Source organism: Bos taurus, chromosome 7 (genome assembly GCF_002263795.3).
Source record: "Bos taurus isolate L1 Dominette 01449 registration number 42190680 breed Hereford chromosome 7, ARS-UCD2.0, whole genome shotgun sequence".
In the NCBI taxonomy this organism is placed as follows: Eukaryota; Metazoa; Chordata; class Mammalia; order Artiodactyla; family Bovidae; genus Bos; species Bos taurus.
Genome location: NC_037334.1, coordinates 88173528 through 88197392, shown reverse-complemented (window position 1 = coordinate 88197392; position 23865 = coordinate 88173528). Strand labels below are relative to the sequence as shown.

Sequence of the window (23865 nt, the reverse complement as noted above, 5' to 3'; positions counted from 1 at the left end):
ACAGAACAAAATATGATGCCCTATCGCCACGGTACATAGATACAAAACATGTCTGAGCTGTGAAGCCATTAAAAACACACCACCAGAGCAAATTGTCAATGTAATCACACATGGACTCACTGCGTAATACAGATCTGATTCCCAGCCCCAGAAAGCAAGGCCCTGCTTTAAGCAATCGCAAAGTGCCTTCCATCTGCCTGCCCATGCAATCTGCCAGAAGAGAAACGCAGGTAAAGACGTTCCCCAGATCTGAAATGCTTTTATCTGTCCTTAGAGAGAGATTTCTTCCAGTCTTTGGATATTAGAGCGATCTACACTAGCACCGAGGAGGTAAAAGGCCGCGGGTTGCTTTTCCAGGAGCAGGCGGTAGTGCTAGCGAAGAGCTGTTGATTGAGAAAACAGGGCTGTGGCAATGCCGCCGCCGCCGCCGCCGCCGCCGCTTTTGCTGCCGCTACCTCTGCTTGGGCAGCAGACGTGGGGCAGTTGGATGATCACTGATGCATATCAATAACCGTGTACTTGAGATTTCTCATGACATCATCATTACCGTGGTCTCCCGCGGTCTCGAACCTTTGACCTTGCCGGGCTGGTCCACATTTTGGCAGTGAAAGCCCCTCCAATGATGGCCCTTTTCTCCTTCTTTCAGACCCGGGGCAGCAGCACGCCAGCAAGACGGCATCTTCTCCTCCCCAGCCTAGAAGCCCTGTGAAATCGAGGATCTTCCCCCTAAAACACACACGCACAAGATATGTGCAATCAAGCTGCCACCGCTTGGTAAAAAACCTCATGGTGCCTACCCCAAAGGATCCGGAGCAGATCCTTGAATCAGCTGTCACTTCTTCTATAGAATGGGATTTTTTTTTTCCTTCCTCCTTAACCTGCGCTGGAAATTGCCTTTGGCTTTACACGTCTCTATAGAGGGAGGCTAAAGAGTCTTGCGTGAGAATGAAGCAATTTACAATGCAAATAGAGGCCTGTGAAGGGACTGATGCTGCTGCTCACTCGTAACCGCTTTCTGCACCGTAATAGCTGGTTTTATTTTCTGATATTGATAGATGAATTGTTGGCTAACGCTGCCGGAGATTACCTGCTGAAAGGAGAAAAAAAAAAGTTTGGAATAAACTTTGAAAGCCACAGCTCTCGTTTGGATGTTTTAGCTGCACACACAGACAGAAACCAGGTCATATTTACATACAAGGAGGCATCTTTTGCGCGGCAAAGTGTCCTGGAGGACTACTCTTCGGTGCTGCCGGAAAGATTCGCACCTGGAGTATGGGCCGAAGAAGACAGAGGCTGTGAGGGAAGCGAGTTGTTATCTTTGGTTATCTAGCTGTATGAGTGTATTGGTCTTCATAAAGCTAGATAACCGAAAGTAAAAACTCCTTCAAGGTCGCCGGGGAGCGTGTGAGAATGAACGACAACCAAGAGACAGTAAAAACCGGAAAGGTCAGGAATACTTATTGAATCTAACTTTGTTTTTGTGTTCGTTTTTGCCTTATGATGAAAGATGGGATGAGAGGAAATTAAGCGACGCACGTATGCCAAAACATAAAGGTGGAGATATTTTGCTAGAGGTTGTTGGAGCTGCAAAGGAGACTTGTATAGTGCTAATGAGTAAAGGGGCACATGTAGTGTGTCCTACTTTAAGGCAAAAGTTTACATATGGAGGTTTTTTTTTTTTTTTTTTCTTGGAAAGCTGTTGTAGAGATGTCTGGTACCTAGTCTGTAAATGATTCCCTATATATGTAGACTTAGGCTGTTCCCTTCTGAGACCCCTCCCCTGAAAAATTTAAAGATTATGCTTGGAAACTGCATATATTGGGGTTGTATGTCAAATTATATGAAATTAGAGCTGGAAGGTTAATAATTTGTATCTACTGAGGATACTGAGTACAGAAAGCTAGGAGGAAAAATGCAAAAAAAAAAAAAAAAAAAAAAAGCAAAGAATGATTTTTATTCTTCTATTCAAAATACAAGGACAGATGCTTCTCTGTTCCAAGAGGGTTTCCTTGAGGAAGCTACTGAAGCAGAAAGACATGATGGAGACGAGATCGCCTCCCCTCTTGTCAAAGTGTTAAAAAAATGTTCTGTCTTACTCTGCGCCTAGCATTGGAAATGAAAGTGACATTTACGCCACAACCCACGTGTGCGCCTCCTCTCTTTTTGTTTAAGGATGATCAGGTCTATCCAGGAAACAGCTCTGGCATCCCAAACTGAAATAATTAGGACGTATATAGACCTGACAAAAATGGAAAGGGGGTGGGGAATCTGAGGGTCTGTCTTGCCTAATTGATTCCACTAAACGGAATGCGGGAGATGTGAACGGCAGGACGCTCCGATTCCCACGCTCGGGGGCAAGTGGTAAAGCGGGGCCCGGCAGCCTATGACAGACAGCCCTGTTGGGGGGTGGGGGTATGAAAAAAACATCAAGTGCACACACCATACTCATCTCCATCGCTTAAGAAAGTAGAGGCATTTCCCACCCACAGCCATCTGCAGCCTCCCAAATGGCAGCGCCAACTGGTCTGTAGCTGCTGCGTACTGTCTGTTTCTGTTAATTTTATAATCGCTGTTTAATCTGGCCATTATTAAGTCTGGCTGTTTTCTTCGGTTGAGATTTTTAATATGTAAGGAAAGCTAGTAGAAAACAGTCCCCCCCCCCCCAAAGTGCCATTACTTCCTGCCCCTCATGTCAAATTCTCAGTCCCTCATTTTGGCCTGGTGGACCACCTTTTCTGGCTTTTGTTTTGGGTGGGTTATATTTAAAAATATGTATCTCTGTATAACAGACGTTATGATCACTTCATCAGGCTGTTTACATCTGAACATTATGTATCTAGGAACTTGGCCTAATTATGCTAGTAGGCATGCACTGGAAGTGAAACTATAAAATCCTCAACCTGAAGTGTTAATTACAACACAATAAAAGTTTGTTCTGATATAGGACCAGCTAAATGTGTTCTAAACACCCACTTTCATTTAATCTAAAAAAGTGACTTTGCTCAGGAGAAACTTTGGCATTTTAGAGGTTCCCCCCTGTAATCTTTTAGAGAAATCCTTACATTTTTACATGTGTCACCAAGCAAACATTTCTATAGGTATTTAAATATAAATACAAACCTTGCATTACAAAATGTCTGGAATGACCTGTTACCTTCCATGTGGCCTAGATTACTAGCAATCCCAAATCCCAAACATACAGTTTTTCTTCAAAAGCATTACATTTTCCTTTGTAGTTTCAAATCCTTATATGACTGCAGACTGGTGAAGCCTGTGAAACCACTGTTAGTTTCAGTTAGAAACTCTGAGAGACTTTATTAATGTAAATTCTCAATTTGGCTGCTGAACACGTGCCAAAGTTTTACTACTGTAGTGACCGTTGAGAAGACCCTTGTTTATTTACCTTTGAAGCACTGTTTGTGCAAACAACCTTTCATTGTTAAGTGCCTGTATTCCTTTCATTTACTTCATGTCCAGGGGTGCTATTTACCTAGAACCATTGTCTACTACAATTAACATTTACATTACAAAGTGTGTGGTTTTCTTTCTCAAGGAGGTTCAATTAAGGCAATAAGATGTTTGCTGGGGAAACCTATTGTTTACTGAAAGCACTCAATGGAGTCAAATTACTGAAGCTTTTGCCTACATCTTGGTCTTTTATGTAAATGTGTTAAATATAACATCTAAGGAAAATAAACAATATTATAATTATGTGTTTGCCATTGTCATATCAAACTTGCTTTGTATCATACTAATGTTACATGACTTATCGATCAATAAAAATACATTTCAATGTTATTATTTTCATTTTATTTTTTGCTGTTCCACTGCTCTTGCTGCAACATGTCCCAATTTTTCTTTTTTCTATTACACATCAAACTTCTGACATTTTGTTTTATTTGTGTGTGTTGAAGAGAGGTACTGTATCTGAGCATGGGTCTGAAGGGTGTCCGAGGTGATCTCTACAATGACCTTATAATAAGGTGATATTTCTTTGAAATCTGAAATATTCCAAAGGCATGTACATTTAAGTCAAAAGAAGTGTAAATATCAGTTAAGTAGTTCTTTGAAAGCTAGTTTTAACATTGGCAGAAACCGGATCAAGTTTATTTAGCATACCACTGCATTGTAAAACAGTTGGAGTGAAGTTGCAGGTTGCGTGAGCATGCATGTTAACTAGTGGGAACCAAGCGCAGTCTTTGTGAAAGGGGAGCAGCAGATTGCTGTGCAAGGCCAATGTTAAAAAGGCAGCTGAATTTAACACCATCTGGAAGAAAAGATCCCTTCACGACTTTCTCACACCGTCAGACAAAACTAGTGTCTCTTGTTCCGAGCCCTTGTCTATGCAACCATACAATACTGAGTCATTATACTTTTGCTGAGAGAAAATTTGAGAACACAATATGGGTAACCAGTGAATGACCAAGTTTCATTGTGCCCGCTTAAGTCGATTGAAATCTACGTCTAGAGCTATGAATGGTAGTATTGTTTTCCTCACCAGGGCTGTACTAAATGTCAGCACAGTGTAAAGAAAAACTTGAAGTCTGCAAATAACTTACCAGATCTCAATTATAATATTTTCCCACACTAGAACTAATATCATTGCGAGGGGCTACATTGCAGAAAATACAAAAAGAAATGAAAAGAAATAGAGAGTTCATTTAGAAGTTATTTTATCCAGACAAACATTTTAATTTTCTGGTGGGAACCTCAATTTAGGCTGTAGGCTGGGTTCAGAAGTGGAATTCATTACTGGGAAGTTCAAGTTGCAAAAATGCTTCTGGTGCAATTAAAGTAGAAACAAACAACTCGTCCCACCTGAAACTCTGGTTTCTTAAACATGAAGACACTCTCCTTGGGTTTTATTGCTTTAGTTCTGCTGAGAATTATTGGTATGGATCTAGCTTAAATGGTGCTTTAAGTTTTGGCAGACATTGCTCTTTCAAGTTTGCCACTATGATTGACATTGCAAAAGAACATCATAGATGTACATTTCCAAAAATATATGACATTCTGGAACCTCCCTAGTTGGAATCTGGTGCCCTCAGGAATACACCTCTTTTTATACTACTTCCCCTCCCCATTTTCTAACTTTTCTTTTTCAAGATGTGTGTGAATCAGTTATTATACTTAGGTTTAAGGTTCACACAATCTATTTGACTGTAAACAGTCAGAAAAAGGAAACAAAACAATTCAAAAAGAGTAAAAGGAGTTGGTTGTGTATGTTTTATTAGGATGTCTATTTTAAATATAATTGACTTTGCAATTTTGTTATTGTGTCACCAAGTGTCGCATAGTTCTTAACATGTAAGTGCAAAACAATGAGTAATTGCTGTTTTGCTGAATAATACATCTGAGTTGCCGACGTCAAAGGTATTATTTTGTGTATTTCTAAACAGGAACGTTAACTGCAGGTTTTGACATCTAGAATCTTTTCATGAAATCCTTAGAAATAGGCTGATAAAATGACACCTGTAAAAGTAAATATAAAGATATAACCAACTTATTTTCCTTGTCCTACTTTATACAAGAAAATTAACAATGAAAAGTCACTCAATAATAGAACTATAGAGGATATAACATAAAACCAGCCATACAGAAAAATCCAAAACAACAACAAGAATGGAAATGAGAGATTAAAAAAAAAGATATATGGGAAGACTTCTGCAATATCCTTGCAGGATATGAATGAATATACTTACCAGTATCAGCCCCCTAGTGCAGTTACCATTAATGTGCATAGTAATGAGATCAATGCATTATTTACAGTCAAAATAAATTATTTTCCCCAAGTGGCCTTTCTTTAAATCTTCTTAAACACTAAATTTCTTCTACTTGTGCTCTGTGTTTATTTTTTAAATTAAAATAATTTTCTTATTTGGAAAAATATGAAATGCTAATTTGATTTCGTGTAGCCTTTGATGAAAATTAAGAAACCACTTAAATAGTACGAGATAAGGATAAGTGCATTTCAAGTTCATAAACGTTCTTCCTATTCATAGACTACATATAAACAGTTCATGACAGTTTAGAATTCAATGAAATTTGTCTTTTTAAAAATGGAGAGAGATGAAGCCAAAGGTTTTATTTTCCAATGTGGCTAGAAAATGTATTAAAGAGAGTGTGTAATTATATACCTGGTTTTTTCTATGGATCTGTATCTCTGGAAATGCCATTCTGATAAGAATATTGATAACCTTTCCCCACTCTGTCTTGCTAAGACTTGGCTTTTCCTTAATTAGTTACAGTAAAACACACCATAATATGATGCTGCACTTGGAAGGGTGCTGGGGCTGCAGGTGGTGAATTGGGCAACAGGAGGCAAGGTGTCCTTTAGAAGTTGCTGAGTAAAAAGTCATCCATAATACTGGGTCAATTGTTTTTAACACTGGTACTTTGAGACAGTTAAACAGGTCCTACAGCGATGGGGCATGTAAGGTTGTTCTTCAGTGTCTCCAGATTTTAATGGATGGCCTTGTTATCCTGTTTTTGTGTTCATTGGTTTCTTAGCACAAGTTAACCTAGTACAGAAGTCAGCAGAAACCTCTGTTCTCATCTGCTTTGAGAATCCATTTCATCCCTCCTGGGAATTGTTCAATTTTATTGTGGAATTAATTCTAAAGATGGTGAATGAAAACGAAAAGTATACAGCTATGATTGCTAAGGAATATCTGCTCACCCTCAATCAGAGCTGCGACTTAGTGCACTTCCTTAGAAAGGTGATGACCATCTTTGAGGTGGGAGCCTGTGACCTTCTGCTTTGCAGCCAACTGCCAGACCACAGGAGGGTAGGACTTTAAAAAGTGAAGATAATCGACTTTATTCAGGGAAATAATGTAGTGCTGAGGCATATCTGTTCAAAGACAAGCACATCACTGTGCTTGGTTGGTTGAACTGGGTTTTAAGCCGAGCTCTAGCCCTACGTATTCTTGAGATCTAAAAATAGCCAGGCTTAGCCGCCGCCTCGCTAGGTGCTTGGCGTGGGCGGTACACGCCAGGGGAGACAGCAGACTCTGTGACTGGCTGCGAAAGTGGTCGGGTTAGCCAGTGGCAGCGACGAAAGCAGCCGGCCGGCCGCCGGGCAGCACGACGCCTCCCGGTGACCGCCAGCAGCTAGAGTCCTGCAGCTGCGGCAGCTCGCGGCCAGGGCCTGAAAGCGGGCGTCTGATTGGTGTTTCCCGGGAGACCGGCTGCCCCAGCTGCCCGAGCTGGTGCGCCGGCGCGCGCGCTCCCGGGGCTAGCGCGCGCTCAGGGCTGCCGCGCAGCGGGGCGACCGGGGGCGCGCTGTGGCAGGGGGGCGCCGGTTTAGGAGGCCTCCAAAGTTGGCACGAGCTCAAATTGCAGAACCCGCCCTCCAGAGTTTGGAGACCGCCAGACGCCGGTCTCCACTGCCAGGGTGCGGCGGCCAGCGTTCCAGTGCCTGGCTCGCAGAGTTGCGTCCGCGAGGGCCGGTGTGTGTGTTTTGATTTGTGTGTCCTTCGGCCCCTCACCCACGACCTCGGCCCTGTCTTTGCGCCAGCTGGGAACTGCGGTTGCTTGGGAATCCGGGGAGTTGGACTTGCGGATGGGGGTGTCGTCGGGGTTTAGTCACGCCTGGAGGTCTGTTGTAGGCAGGCCTCCGCCTTCCCAAGCATCTTTCTGCAGGCTAGCAGGCCACTTGTGATTGTCTTTTGCTGACCCTCAGTTTCTCTAGTTCTGCCCAGGCATCTTTCCTGAGTATGATCAATATTAATGATGAAGATATTGTGTTTCCCACCCCCCACCCCCGCAATTTTTAGCCTAGTTGAAAAGCTGCTAACGGAAAGATACCCCCACCCGCACCCCAAGGGGGAAGATCTTGGGGGAAGAAGTTTTGTGTATCCAAAGAGGGGGTTGGTGAGCCCAAACTACTCTGGACCCTTCCGGAGATCAACTTGCAGCTCTACCCCCATGGCCCATTACGAACTCAGAGAGCATCTTCCCCTATCAGATTTGCTGGAAATATTAATCTCCTTGTTGGGTGGATACAGTAGAACTTGTTCAGTGATTACTTTAAAAAGAGATCTGGGTCTTAAGCACTTACTAAAGCCAGTTAATAACATCATGCATGGACATTTAAACTTGTTGTAAGTTGCAGAGAGGATTAGTAGGAAGTCACGCTGTGCGCAGCTAATGATACCATCTTAACTCTAACGGGACTAAATCCACCTCGCCTGGCTCAGGTCTGGCTCTTCGGCCCTGGGGTGGGGCTGGGAAAGAGGAGGGGCCTTCCTGCCCTCCTTTCTGGTGACGGTCACTCGTGCTGGGACCCTGAGGACCATTCTGGCCCTGTTGCTGGGTGGGCACGAGCACCCGGATGAGGGCCCAGGCTTCACGGTGTATTTGGACTCGCCACACCCACGGGCTGTGCTTAAGTGACACTGAAGGGCACTTGCCTATATGTTGAAACAGGTTTGATTCCACTAACCAATGGGTGCATCAATGTCTGTTGCAAGCTCAGGTGAGGGTGAGGGAGTCCAAAGGTGGTCCCTTTCTGCTGCCAGTGGGTGTGCATTACAGAGGCCGTTTACTTTCAGTTCTGCTTTTTCAAAAGTAGTCAAGCTCAGTATTTCACAGGTAAATTTCGAAGCATATTATTAACAGCTTTCTGTCATAGGCTTGCACAACTGGTTTCAAACGGATTACTGTTGTAAAGGCAGTTTGCGACCACTTTATGACAGGGCCAATTAGAAATAATCTTGGGAAAACGCTTCCAAAATGCTGCGTTATTAAAACACTCACAGAGCAATATTCATTTGGTTGTGTCACTAAGTAGCTGTCTGACGGATTTCTTATGTTCTCAGAGTTTCTTTTAATAGTAACTGGCCCTGGGAAAACAAGCTATGGGAGAATTTCAACTGCAACCTGGTTCTTGGAGGGTTTTTTTTGTTTCTTGTTTAGTTTTAAATTCAAACTTGACAAAGTTAAAATGTTTATGCCTCATATCGTAATTGCTAGTGGGAGATTTGGAAATAACTATAGATGCTAATCACTTTAATAATTGGTGAAAACCTGTAAATAATTTTCTTAGGAAAAGGGATGTGTGTAAATAATATTAATAAACACTTTTTCTCAATCAGTCCATGAAAAAATGACTTCCAGAATATTGTTCAGGATGTCTCTAAATCCTTGTCTTTCAGAGAAAAAAAAAATCTATGTACTTATATAACCCCCCCTTTCATACACACACACACACACACACACACACACACACAGATATAGATATAAGTAAGATTTACTAGAATGGAACAGTTTCTAACAAGTATGATTAAGAAATATTTTCATTGAATAAATATCTCAAATGTAATTAATTTATGTATTTATCAAACCTGCTGTAATAAACTTCCTATAATTTCTTTGGAGGTAATGCTTTCCTGAAGACAATAATAGATTTAATATCATTGAAATTCAGAATCCATGGACTTACTTCTTGTCAGAGCTACATCTCTTGTATAATAATAATAGAAGTGTACTTAGTTCTTATTTTTAATTCAGTGAGAATTACGAAGGTATCTGAAACTGTTGCATGAATGTAATAGTCTTTGAGAAGAACTCAAATTGTGGAATTTAGGCCTTATTTTTAGAAAGCACAGTTTGGAGACTTCCTTGATAGTCCTGTGGTTAAGACTTCTGCCTTCCAGTGCAGGAGGTGTTAGTTAGATCCCTGGTTTCTGCAGCCAGAAGAAAAAAAAAAAAAAAAAGAAAGCACATAGTAGCTGCTCAATATATATTATCCTAATGTACTGAATTATCCTTGAAGTATATAATCTATATACAAAGTTAAATTAGCATTGACAGGAGTCTGAAGTTGGGGATGTTGTACAATCTGTGAAATAGCTTGAAAACTGTTTAGTAACGTTTAATATGAAGTTATTGCCATGACTCATTCATGACAAGTGGGTTTGAAAAGAAAGGAAGAAACATAATTTGAAAGGTCTTGATCTTTAGAGTTTGTAGTATATGTCTCTTGAGTGCTTCTGGTAATGAAAATGCCTAGACAGCAAGGAAGAAGGTATTAATTGATAAATTTGTATTTGCATTGTCTTATACAGTAGCTCTTGACAATTTGTGGATACTTAGATTAATATAAAAAAATAAAAAGTTTAGCTGTCTGCAAATCAGGTTAGAAATTGCTGAGTAGCTTAGATTTTCACACTGAAGACTCATGCTCAATTATAGTCTAAAATCTGAGTTTGCAGATAGACATGGGCTTCCAATGATTCAAACAGCACAGTACAAATACTGCATATATTTCTGCTAAATTTGTCTCAGATGGACTGGCTGCTAAGGAAGAACTCATAGCATGACTGAGTTAGCAGAAAGTTACTTTTCCAATAGGTAATCCCTCCATTTGCATGCTGTGCTCACTGACAAAGGAGAGAACTTGAATTTCTGTCATTTTTCTGGAGTTCAGCCTTAAGGTCTATATTGTCAATTCAAAATATATGATATGGACACTGTTTTTTGTTGACCAATAATTATGATTAATGCAAAATTATTTTCTTAGCCAATAGAAACAGAAATCTGGCACTATTTAAGTTAAATTTAGCTAGCTCCATTTTATTAGAGATTAATTCAATTTTGAGTTTTCCAATTGCATTTCATACCTTGAAGAGCCCTTTGGTGTAAAGTGCAGTTTGCAAAGAGAAAAATATTTATGCTTTTATCATTTTAAGTGATCAAATGCTGCAGTGGTAGATATTAGAATATCATGTGCATCAATACATTATTAACTTAATCTAATGCTCAGAGTCATTACCACATTCATGGGTGTCTTTCTGATATCTCTCCAGTCCACTGGATTTTGAAGTGTGATTATGTAAATTTTCTACTGATAAATAAATGACTATAATTGTACTTGAAATACCACTCAAATTCTTAAGACCATGGCATCTAAATAATATATTATGCATTCCTTAATTATTTATCAAGACTAATTCAAAATAACTGTAGGGTAAAGCATACATTTATTTTTAAATAGCTATCCCCTTCCCCATTTTTTTCTGTACCAGGTTAAAAAATATTCCAGATGGTGAAAATATGGAGAGATGAGAAAGGGTTGATGAGTAGAGTATGCAGCAAGTTTATCCTTCAAGGAAATATCTGTGGTTTGCCCAATAATACTATCGATCTGATGCGATTTTTGTGGCATGTGATCTTAATATCAGTTCAGGAGGGGTATATTGTTGACAGAAGAAATCATGTTTCTGCATTAAATATTAGTGTAGAAAATTCCTCACCCTTCCTGGACAAGGAGAAAGGGAAAAGTTAGCAAACAAAAACATTTCACCCATCGGTATTTTTGAAAGTTCCTTTATAAACATAGTAGGGAAGTTGTAATCTTGAGGCATAAAATTTGACTAAGGGTTACACAATCGAATGATACTAGATTTAATGTATGGCTTTCTTTCATTTAATTATAGCTATAGAAAAGCACAGTAACTGAGCGGTGCCTTTTCATTGTTCAGCATTGCAAGGCTGTATTCGGAACTCTTGTTGCACTGTGCCTTTAAAAGAAGCACGCGCGTGTGTTTTACCTACATAAATTCTAATTGCAGAATCCACTCTAATCACCATGTAGAAATCATCTGAAGCCTCGTAAGTTCATGAGCTACACACTTTTCTTTTTTATTCTGCAGACCACACCTTATCTGGTTGCTAATGAAATACAGGAGATTGATTGCAGAAAATCTTCAAGGGAATATGTGCTGTACCACATATAGTAAGCTCCATTTGGTGCATTAGCATTTAGCCATTTTATGCAAATTTGGAGAAAATGACTCATGTATATGATTTAATATGCATCAGCGATAACTCATACCACCCTTATAAGAAAAAAGAAATTAAAAATTCATTAGAAAACTAGACTGGTGTCACTACATGGTTAAAACATTATTAAAGCATATTTCAATGTTTTGCTTACACTAGTGTTCTCATCATGGTGCCACCATTTCATGACAAAGGCCGTAGAGGAGAAAACATTCAACTTAAAATGTCTGCTGGCACACATCGCTGGATTTGTGTGTCACTAAACAATGAGCGAGCATAGCCTTGAATACCAACTATTTAATTAGCACTTTTGGAAGCCATGCATAGAAAATAGCTCATTTACATGCATCTGCTTAGCGATTAGTCCCATAAAAAGCTACCATTTTTTTTGTTGTTGTTTAATATAGCGAACATTTTACCATTCGGCCATGAAAAAAAATCAAAACATATGTTATTATTTTCAAATCCTGAAATTCAGAGATTTAATTAAAATAGGCAAAAGTCTTCATATTTCTTTTCAAGGTATGTTTAAATTATTTAATTTAACCTTAAGTGTACCATAAAAGGCTGGATACAAGTAATAATTAAGAACTTCAAAGGGCAATGGAAACCCTCTAACAGTCCTTGGTTTAATTAAAGGCTATTATTAGAAAGCTCTCAAATTTACAGTTACTTTTAATGACAAGTGATGACTAGTAAAAGCAGTATTTGAAAGTTATGAGTATCTTATTTTAAATACAATTCATAGACTCTAGAAAGTATTGCTATAATTTCATTTTGAAAATAAATGACATGTATTTCTTGAAAAATCAAATTGATAACATTAAAAACCTGTTAGTTTAAGATGCTTTGCTTTTCATTAATTCTCTAGTCTACACATACCTGTCATGATCACAGATTAATTGTATGCTTTTAAAAAGCGTTTCTGCCAATTTAAATGTCTTTAAGAGGGTGTATTTTTTAATACAGTGGCGTATTTATGAAATCATGTATACAAATGTGTATAGATGCATTAACAATGAAAGTGGGCTTTACTCATGCATTTTGAAGTATAACATTCTTTTTTGGAATATGAATTGATATTTAATATAATGGTAATAAATGATCTTTTAGAAGTTTATATAATCTACCACATTTTGTGAGAGACAATTGACCAGAAAACCCCAGGTGATTCTAAATGTATTTTAGAAGAGGTATAAACCATACTGAAAATAGACCATATGTAAAATTTGTTGTTTATTATGTTATACTCATTGGACTATTTGTTTTATGTGTATTTATATAGAGAATTTAGTTACAATTTGCATAGTTAAAATTCAGAGCAGATGAGTGTATACTGTATGTGTATATATATATTGTCAACTGAAACTGATGAATATTTTAAAAGTTCATTTGGAACATTTTACTGATTCTGTTAATTATATTTAGTAATTGGCTTATAAAGCATCTATAATAAAAATGCCTATCTATTAAGCATATAAAATTTTACTTTTATGAGTAATCTATTTTTTTGAAAATGGGACACTATTTCCTTTGTTCACTGTGGGTCAGAGAATAACCATGAGGTGTTTGGTCTTAGACTATGCAGATTAAATATGTAGATATGAATCTATATCTGTATAGCTTATCTACCTATCTATTTATCTAGTTAAGTAATGCAGTATATGTAAGTCCACTGTGTAAGAGAATGCTCCTGATGTGCATTTTGTGTATGTTCTCTAACTTGAAAAATGTTTATTGCAATTTCTTATTTTATCCTCCTTGTAACCAGTATTATTGTTTGTCTGTCATGCCCACTCCTTTTCACCCTTGCATAGAAACTCAGAATATAAGGTTTGTAGAGTAGGGATCTTACCTGTCTGACTCTGCTGAATATCCTGCACCTAGAACAGTGTTGGACACCTAGTAGATGGATGCGCAGTGATTATTTGTTGATAAAATGACAAGTGAATTTAAATAAGAGGTAGATCTTTGTGAGATAGCTATTGCCTTATGGATCTAAGGGCTTCCCTGGTGGCTCAGATGGTAAAGAATCTGCCTGCAATGGTAAGGAACCTTCCCTGGGTCAGAAAGATCCCCTGGAGAAGGGAATGGTTACCCACTCCAGTATTCCTGCCTGGAGAATTCCATGGACAGAAGGGCCTGGTGGACTACAGTCCATAGTATTGCAAAGAGTCAGACATGACTGAGTGCCTGTTACACTATGGACCTAAAAGATTGATTCAAATACATAGACTGGTTCCCCCAACACTGAAATTCTTTCGAAGCTGCCAAGCTGTGTTAAGGGATCACCCTTCTTAGAGTAAGACCATTGTTTTATTTTGGAATGAATGATGATGGCAAGCAACTTCTAGGCTAGATTTTAAAGTCCATTTATAGGAGAATTGTGTGTGTGTGTGTGTGTGTGTGTGTGTGTGTGTGTGTGTATATATATATGAGATACAATCCTTGATATCAAGAATAGTCAGCAGTTCATGGAATAGGGTCAAGTTAACTGTACACATAGGAAGTGAATGCTGGAACACAGAACTAATAACAACTGCTGCTAAGTCACTTCAGTTGCGTCCGACTCTGTGCGACCCCATAGACGGCAGCCCACCAGGCTCCCCCGTCCCTGGGATTCTCCAGGCAAAAACACTGGAGTGGGTTGCCATTTCCTTCTCCAATGCATGAAAGTGAAAAGTGAAAGTGAAGTCGCTCAGTCGTGTCTGACTCTTAGCGACCCCATGGACTGCAGCCTACCAGGCTCCTCCATCCATGGGATTTTCCAGGCAAGAGTACTGGAGTGGGGTGCCATTGCCTTCTCGGTAATAACAACTAGTCCTAACCAAAGTATGCTGCAGGTAATTTAAATATTTTTATTTAACAAATTAAAAAATATATTTCATAGAAGCATTGCTTGCAAATGGTTTGAAATGTTTTTAATTTTAACTAATGATGGAAGAAATAAATGTCAGTCAGAGTCTTCCTGGGGTCCAACATTCTTGACTAAGTTAGGACCATTTTTGAAAGCTCCATTAGTTTCCTTGGAATACTAGGAAATTGTGAATAAAGATAGGTTTATGTTACTAAACTGTGCTCCTGTGACTTAAAAATTAACCTAAGTATCTAACATGCAATTCAAGAATTACATGGAGAATTTAAACTATTGATTATATTTTTGAGCAGACATTGGAATTTATGGTTTGATGTATACACTGAAAATTTGTCTTTTTACATGTTTACACAACATGGGTTTAAAATAACAAATGTAAGATGGGAAACTGAAATCAATGAGATATTTATTGAGCTCTTATCATGTTCCTTCCAATGAGGCTCTAAAGTTCTTAGAAAATAACCAACTGTAGATTGTCCAGTGCATAACCAACAAGCAAATATATAAGGCCAATAGGAAAGTGAGACATCAAAGAAGTGCAACCCTTTCTGTTTATTTACCATTGAGAAAGAATGCTCTTGATTTGGGAGTTGGAGTAAGCACTGATTAACCCTATTAATTATTTGAGATTGTTAAGATACTATTTTCATCTATAAACAGAGATTTTCGAAGCTACAGTAGACTCTGTGTTGGTGCAAAAAGGAGATGTAATAGGCTTCTCAAGTCATCTGCCTTGAACATCATGACTGACTCTGGTAAAATCAGATCTGTCAACAGATGTTATCATAAAGCAAAGCAGAGAATACTGATTATATATTTTATCTGGACTACATTGTCATGCTTTTTGCTTTTAACTAGGAAAGAAATTTCTACTATGTAAGTGGCCATACTATTTACTGCATTAAAGATAGAGCTGTTGTTGTTGTAGTCACTAAGTCATGTCTGACTCTTTTTGTGACCCCATGGACTGTAGCCCACCAGGCTCCTCTGTCCAGGGGATTTTCTGGGCAAGAATACTGGAGTGGGTTACCATTTCCTTTTCCAGGGAATCTTCCCGACCCAGGGATCAAACCTGTGTCTCCTGCATTGCAGGTAGATTCTTTACCACTGAGCCATCAGTGAAACCCCAAGGACAGAGCTAAATATGAGGAAATTACCTAAGAATTTCTAGACCAATAGAAAAATCTATTAACCAGGGAGTATTGGTTGAGTACCTTGTAAGAGTATACAGTGTTAGGGGCTATTTATATTTTGGGGAGTATAGGCTTGGGAGATGTAGAAATGGAAAACTTTGGAAGAGCACTTATAAAAAGTAAAAGAGATGATGCTAAAGTAAAAATATAAGAAATGATGCTATGTTAACTTTAAGGAACACAAGATTTGGTTGAGAAGACTGGATTAATAAACATTAAAACAGTGAATAGTTTAAGATAACATTGAATTGTGGAGTCCTAGTAACACTATTATAGGAATATACAGTAAAGATAAATCAGTATGAATAGCCAAGCAAGGATTAGTAGAGAGAGTAATATTTGCAACTTTGGATTGGAGCATTGAAAGAGTTGTAGAATTAAGACAGATAGAGGGCAGAGCTTTCTGGGCAAGAAAAACAAAATGATTGATGATGACCTGGATGCGTGAATGAACAGAGCATGTTTTTGAGAGTGAGAAGGGAGAAGAGCTTCATATTCGGTAATAGTGATTAATATTTGTGGATAGGTGGCATAAGGCCAGATTATTTATGTTCTTGAAACTAGGTCATTAGAGATAGACATGATGATGAAAATTATGGGCAGTTACTCTGATTTTCTTCTTTGTAATAGTCAACAAATATTTATTGAGCACCTGCTATGTGCCAAGCACAGGTAGAACAATGGTGAACCTAATCTATTGCCAAACCTCATGAAATTGTATTCTAGCAGGGAGAAGGGCAATGGCACCCCACTCCAGCACTCTTGCCTGGAAAATCCCATGGCTGGAGGACCCTGGTGGGCTGCAATCCATGTGGTCACGAAGAGTCAGACACGACTAAGCGACTTCACTTTCACTTTTCACTTTCCTGCATTGGAGAAGGAAATGGCAACCCACTCCAGTGTTCTTGCCTGGAGAATCCCAGGGATGGGGAAGCCTGGTGGGCTGCCGTCTATGGGGTTGCACAGAGTCGGACACGACTGAAGTGACTTAGCAGGGAAGCTAGATTTTAAATAACTAATTATACAATTGACTCTTCATTTATGGCTTTGATTAGCTCTATAAAGGGAAAGTACAGGGCATCATGAGTGAGTGGAACTAGTCTGAGATAGAAGGCAGTGTTAGGAAAGCTTGCCTTAAGAGGTAGTGTTTGAGTTGAACCAAAAGATGATCGAATAAATGGGAGGCAGTGGATGGGAGGAATTTTATAGTCAGAGGAGACAATACACATCAGGACACATCGGCAGGACAAAGTCTGCCATGATTGAGGAACTTCAAGATCAGTGTGACCAGAGTTCAGAAATACACAGAAAATAAGATGAGATGGTCTAAAATGCAATTTGAGAGGGAGGCAAACCAGATGGTGCAGACTCTCCAAGGTTTTGGTCTTTGACCTACATATGGTGAAAAGCCACTGAATGATTTCAAGCAATTGGGTGGCATGTTTATGTTCTAAAAAAATTATTCCAATAGCCATATGAATTGAAGGAAGGCAAGAGTACCGGAAACCACTTTGAAGCAGAGGTAGTAGTTGAATTAAGAGATGAAGATGGTTTTGGACTAAGGTGGTTGTAGTAAAAATGGAGAGGGGTGTTCATGAGGCAAAACTGATTACATAAACAAAATGCGGAAAGCAGTATTTAAAGACTGGCTCACTGTTATCAACATTCAAGTGGGTCCATGTGGGCTTTGTATGGATATGGAGAAACCACTCGGAGACTGTGACAATAATCTGAGAAGGTCATGGAACATGAAATTAGGAATGGAAGTTGGAAGATGTGTTTGAGACATTAAAAATCTATATATACATATAGATTTTTTTGACCCCAAAGTCTTAAGTCTTAGTGAATTGAGTTGGTCTTAGTGGCTAGAAGAAGAAAGTAGTATGGGGACGAAAAATGACTGAGTCATTTCATAAGTGTTGTTTATAGTGCTAAATAGCTGTAAAGATAGACGTGAGTGAGATTCTATTTGGGAGGACATCAGTACAAATTTGAGATTGAATTAAAGTGATAAAATATGTAGAGTTTGTCTAGGAAAGAGTATAGAGAGTGAAGAACAGCAAACTAAGGCATTGATTCTGAAGTTGGTGGAAGGAATAAATAGGTGTCACCCATGACTTGGTGTACATCTGGAAACATAGTACCTCTCAGTAAATCCCTTTTTAAGGTCTCTTAAATTTTAGCTATTTAGTTTATGTTCAACTATTGAAATAAGCAGTCCTCTCCCAAATGTCTGTAGTTTGCCACATTTAAGAATGTTACATTGTTGTCATAAGTAGACTTACAATCACTTTGAAATGCATAGAAATATTGAATCACTATGTTGTATAACAGGAACTAACATAGTGTTGTAGGATAACTGTACTTCAAAACAAACAAGAAAGTAAACTCATAAAAAAAGATCAATTTGTGGTTACCAGAGGTGGGGTAATTGGATGAAGGCAGTTGAAAGGTATAAACTCCCAGTTATAACATACATAGGTCAATAAGGGATGTGATGTACAACATGATGAATATAATTAATGCTTCTGTATGTTATATATGAAAGTTGTTAGAGTAAATCCTTAGTTATCACAAGGAAAAAAATTTTATTTCTTTAATTCTATATCTATATGAGATTATGGATGTTCACTAAACATTGTGATAATAATTTCTTGATGTATGTAAGTCACTATGCTGCACACCTTTAAGTTATCTAGTGCTCTATGTCAATTATATCTCAATAAAAACTGGTGAAAAGAGAATACGTTACATTGAGATAAGAAATAAAGGGAGGAGAGACTAGCTGGAGAGTGTTCATATAATTCTAGAAATAGAGAGTTTAATGCCTTCTAAATATTTAATTAGAACTGATGAGCAAGTTATCCAATATATGCTTAAGTTCATAGAAATTTTTAAAATAAAAATATGAGCTTATTCTTTCAGTAAATATTTCTTTTTAAAAACTATTTATTTATCTTTGGTTGTATTGGGCTTTGTAGCTGCGTGGGCTTTCTCTACTTGGGAGGGCCACTTTCTAGTGGTGTTCTGGCCTCCCACTGTGGTGGCTTCGCTTGATGCAGAGCACGGGCTCTAAGGCACAAGGGCTGCAGTAGTTGTGCATGGGCTCAGTAGTTGCGGCTCCCAGTCCCTAGAGCACATGCTCAATAGTTGTGGTACACGGGCTTAGTTGCTCCACTGCATTGTGGGATCTTTCCAAATCAGGAGTGGAACCCATGTCTCCTGCTGTGGCAGGTGGATTCTTTACCACTGAGCCAGCAGGGAAGCCCCAGTAAATATTTCTTGAGAGCTCACATGCTTGACGCTGTTCTTGGTTCTACTGATTTTAGTTTTGATTATGGAATCTACATTTTAAAGGAGTGAGATAATCATTAAACAGGTAGATAAAAGAAAATATCAGAGAGCTATTGGATATTTATAAATCATGCCAGGAAATGGAGCTCACTTTAGATTGGGTGGTCAGGCAAGGACTTACTTGAGGAAGCAATGTCTAAAATGACACCTTAAAACATAAAAGCATAGTCATTACACTATTTAAGTCTATAAAGAAGGATATATACTTCTCTGTAGGTTTACATAAGATTAATGAATCTATCTGTGTTCAGTAGCAGTAAAAACCTTGATTTGATCTATTTTGATTCTTCATTCAGGTCCATAAAAGACAGAAAAGAAGGGCAGAGAGCAAAACACTGTACATCGATGTGACTCTTTGCATGCTTTACTTCCATAATTCTGCATTCAACTTCAAAGAAAAAGCTACAGGCATAGTTTTTTCTCTGTTTCTTATTTTGCCTATGAACTTCAGAGTTCATTTTTAAAAGCATTTATATATATATTTTTTTAATATTTAGTTATTTGGCTGCACCAGGTCTTAATTGCAGCATGTGGGGTCTTCAGTCTTCATTGCAGCATACAGGATTTTTTAGTTGCAGCATGTGGGATCTATTTCCCTGACTAGGGCTCGAACTGGGGCCCCCTGCATTATGAGTGCAGAGTCTTAGCCACTGGACCACCAGGGAAGTCCCTTTTAAAAGCATTTAAAAAAATCAACCTGATATTAATATATTCATGGAGACTTTTAAGCTGCGTCATGATAAAATGTTTTGTAAAGCAATACTACCAATAACATCAGGCAAGTGTATCACAGGTGTTGACTGGGTAATGGGGTTATTCAAAAGTAGTCATTGGGGGACTTCTCTGGTGGTCCAATGGTTAAGACTTTGCTTTCCAATGAAGAGGGTGTGGGTTCCATTCCTGGTTGAGAAGCTAGGATCCCACATGCCTTATGTCCAAAAAAACCAAAACAAAAAACAGAAGCAATATTGTAGCAAAGTTAATAAATACTTTAAAAAAAATTGTGATTGGAACTGGGGCTAAGAAATATTTGTATAGTTAACAGAAAAGAGAGGACTTGAGCCAATTCATTGCTAATCAGTTCTGTATCAGTAACTATATAATTTATATTTATTTATAGAGATTAAGGACATTTTTCCCATGTCTAATGATATTTATATTTCAATACATTACAAAATTTTTAACTTGTTGAAGTTATCAGGTAATGTTTTTCTTTTCAAGACATTTCTTAATTGCCTACATCACAGTTTTGAGAAATATTGGCATTTTCTAATCACATGTGCTTAATGTAGTTTTGGGAATTCATGTTCAGACTTGATTTATTGTTTAAAAATTTTAATTAATCAATTTTCAAAAATAGGCACATGTGCACAGAGTTTTTAAAAATTAAAAGTTGCATAGAGCTATATGGTTAAAAGTAGGCCCCAGTCATTTGAGTTTTACTCTTTAGAAGTAACCAGCAGTTTCCTGAGGTTTGGAAACTGTTTTAAAATTTAAATTTAAATTCCTTTGTGTGAAAGTTCCTCAAATTATAATTATATTGGACTTGGGAACATTTTTCTGCTTTTTTACAACTTTCTCTAAACTACAATGTCAAGATTGGATTTAAAGATAAATCATTAAATATCTCAGAACTGTTGAGGTTATCTTTGATGAATGCTAGGCTTCAGTGAAATCATATTGTTTATTCTTTTTGAAATTCACATTTCAGAGACTTAAAGGAAAGTTCTGGGCAGTGTCCCTCAGAAAGCTATTCGTGTATGCCTCCAGGGATTTTGTGAACTTTGTTATGACTACAAGGAGTTCACAATTAGGTTTAGTTTGTAAACTATTTTCCTTACAGCCCCAAATACATGACAAACTTTCAAAATGCCAAGATAATTAGTGGTTCTCCACTCATGTCAAATTAACTAATCTCTAAGCTTTGACCTGAGCCCTCATCAGTATCCTTCTCTTCAATTTCCGAACTCTTATGAATCAGTTAAAAAATTTCAGAACAGAGCATCCTCGTGGAATAAAAAGAAGATGCTTCTCAGTTCTTAATCTCTGTCCTAACAGTGGCCTAATGTCGAGTCTTACTTTCCCTTAGGCAAATTAGTAATTCATGTGTCTATTGTGCAAAATCCCCTTTTTCCTGTTTATCCTTCCGTCAGGCTTGAAGTTGAATCAGACATTCTGTGAAGCTGTTACATTCTTCTCTCTAGTTTCAAAGCTAACCTTTCAGTTCAGATTGTCCACCTTGGAGCAACAGTGACTGACAAAGGAGAAGTTGCAGCAGTGTTCCCTGGTAGGATGAAGAAGGAGCATTATGCAGTTAGGTAAGTGAATAAATAATGACTTAAAATTTCTCAATAGCATATTATAAAGAAAACTTTGGACATCAAGTATATTGTTAACTAGTGCCTAAATTGGGGAACAAACCAAGGATGTGAGCAAACATTACTTTCTCATCAGTCACAATTACTCTGACTGGTCTAGAACTGACAAGGAAAAGTGAGGTGAGAGGAAAAGAAACCTAATTAGACACTGTGCTAGGTGCTTTACATATGTTTTCATTTAATCCTCCTGAAAACTTTATGTTAGCCTCAGCCTCATGTTTCAGAGCCAAAACTGAGGCTCGAAGAGATTACTTAAATAAAGAAGAGTCAAAAGGAGGAATGTATAGATATCACAGAATCAGGTCAGGATGTTATTATATTTAAACAAAAAATAGAGAATATTATGATTTATTTCTCTATCTTGATAGTTAAGAAAAGGCTCAAGTTAATAAAATCTCAGCACTCTGAATTTATAAATGGTCAAAATATCAGATCATTTAAGAGAAAATAAAAACCAGAGACCATTTGATGGGGAAAAATATAATAACTGTAAAGTGAATTGAATATTTTGAGTTCAGTTGCTATGGTATCATGGAGATATAATTTATAAATGCATACTTGCTTCACATTTTACATATTTAGAAATTACATCTACATTCATAAGTATATCAGTATTTGAATTTAACAAAAAAAATACTCATTTTTATGTTTGAAAATATTCCAGCTTTATTGAGATACAATTGTCAGATAAAAATTATATATATTTTAGGTGTATAATGTGATAGATTTTTAAATTTTGTTTATTTTTTAATTGAAGGATAATTGCTTTACAGAATTTTGTTGTTTTCTATCAAACCTCAACATGAATCAGCCATAGGTATACATATATCCCCTCCCTCTTGACCCTCCTTCCCATCTCCCTCCCCATCCCACCCCTCAAGGTTGATACAGAGCCCCTGTTTGAGTTTCCTGAGACATATAGCAAATTCCTATTGGTTATCTATTTTACATATGGTAATGTAAGTTTCCATGTTACTCTCTCCATTCATCTCACCCTCTTCTCTCCTCTCGCCATGTCCATAAGTCTGTTCTCTGTGTCTGTTTCTCCATTGCTGCCCTGCAAATAAATTCTTCAGTACCACTTTTCTAGAGTCCATACATATGCATTAGTATACGATATTTATCTTTCTCTTATCTTTCTCTTTTTGACTTACTTCACTCTGTATAATAGGCTCTAGGTTCATCCACCTCATTGGAACTGACTCAAATGCATTCCTTTTAATGGCTGAGTAATATTTCATTGTGTATGTGTACCACAACTTCTTTATCCATTCATCTGTCGATGGACATCTAGGTTGCTTCCATGTTCTCACTATTGTAAATAGAACAATGGGATGTATATGTCTTTTTCAATTTTGCTTTCCTCAGGGTATATGCCTAGGAGTGGGATTACTGGGTCCCTAGTGAGATTCGTAGCTTTTAGGAATCTCCATACCATCTTCCGTAGTGGCTATATCAATTTACATTCCCACCAGCAGTGCAAGATGGTTCCCTTTTCCCCACATCCTCTCCAGCATTTGTTGTTTGTAGACTTTTTGATGATGGCCATTCTGACCTGTGTGAGGTGATATCTCATTGTAGTTTTAACTTGCATTTCTCTAACAATGCACTTCATTAATAATAATAACAATAATAATATAATATTTTACCTATTTAGAAATTACATCTGCATTCGTAGGTATTTGAATTTCTTAACAAAATATTACTCATTTTTATGTTTGAAATTTTTCCAGCTTTATTTAGATACAACTATCAAATAAAAATTATATCTATTTCAGGTGTACAATATGATAGTTTTATATATATATATATATACACACACACACACAGACTGAAAAAATTACCACAATCAAGTTAATTAACATACCTATAACCTCACATAGTTACTGCTTTTTGGTGTGTGTGGTGAGACCACAAAGACATATTTCTCTGTTTTTAAAAAAATTATTTCTTAAGGTGCGTGGGGTCTTAGTTGCTGTATGCAGCTCTTGCTTGTGGCGTGGTAATTTTTCTTTAGTTGTGGTGCAAAGGCTTCAGAGCAAGCCGGCTCAGTAGTTTGCCGCACGTGGGCTTAAGCACCAGGTTAGCTGTTCCTCAGTATCCGGGGATCTTAGTTTTCTGACCAGGGATGGAACCGGCACCCCCTGCATTGGAAGCCAGATTCTTAACCACGGGACCACCAGGGAAGTCCCTTAAGACATAGTCTCTTAAATTTACAGTGTAGTTTTTGTTGTTTTTGCTGTAAAAATTGTTATTGTTTCTGTTTGGTTCAAGGGTT

The 23865-nt window shown here is 37.9% G+C and overlaps 1 long non-coding RNA gene and 1 other non-coding gene across 4 annotated transcripts in view; both read left to right on the top strand.

Moving 5' to 3' along the window:
* The window catches only part of LOC100616526 (uncharacterized), a 242730-nt gene that overhangs the window by 16630 nt on the left and 202235 nt on the right, over nt 1–23865 (top strand). Inside the window, exon 4 of one of the 3 annotated variants that reach the window (NR_038195.2) lies at nt 647–3795. This is a non-coding gene — a long non-coding RNA (uncharacterized lncRNA). 3 annotated transcript variants of the gene reach the window in all.
* On the top strand, nt 1301–1387 carry MIR9-2 (microRNA mir-9-2). Its single transcript, NR_030834.1, has one exon. It is a non-coding gene; the product is annotated as a microRNA mir-9-2 (primary transcript).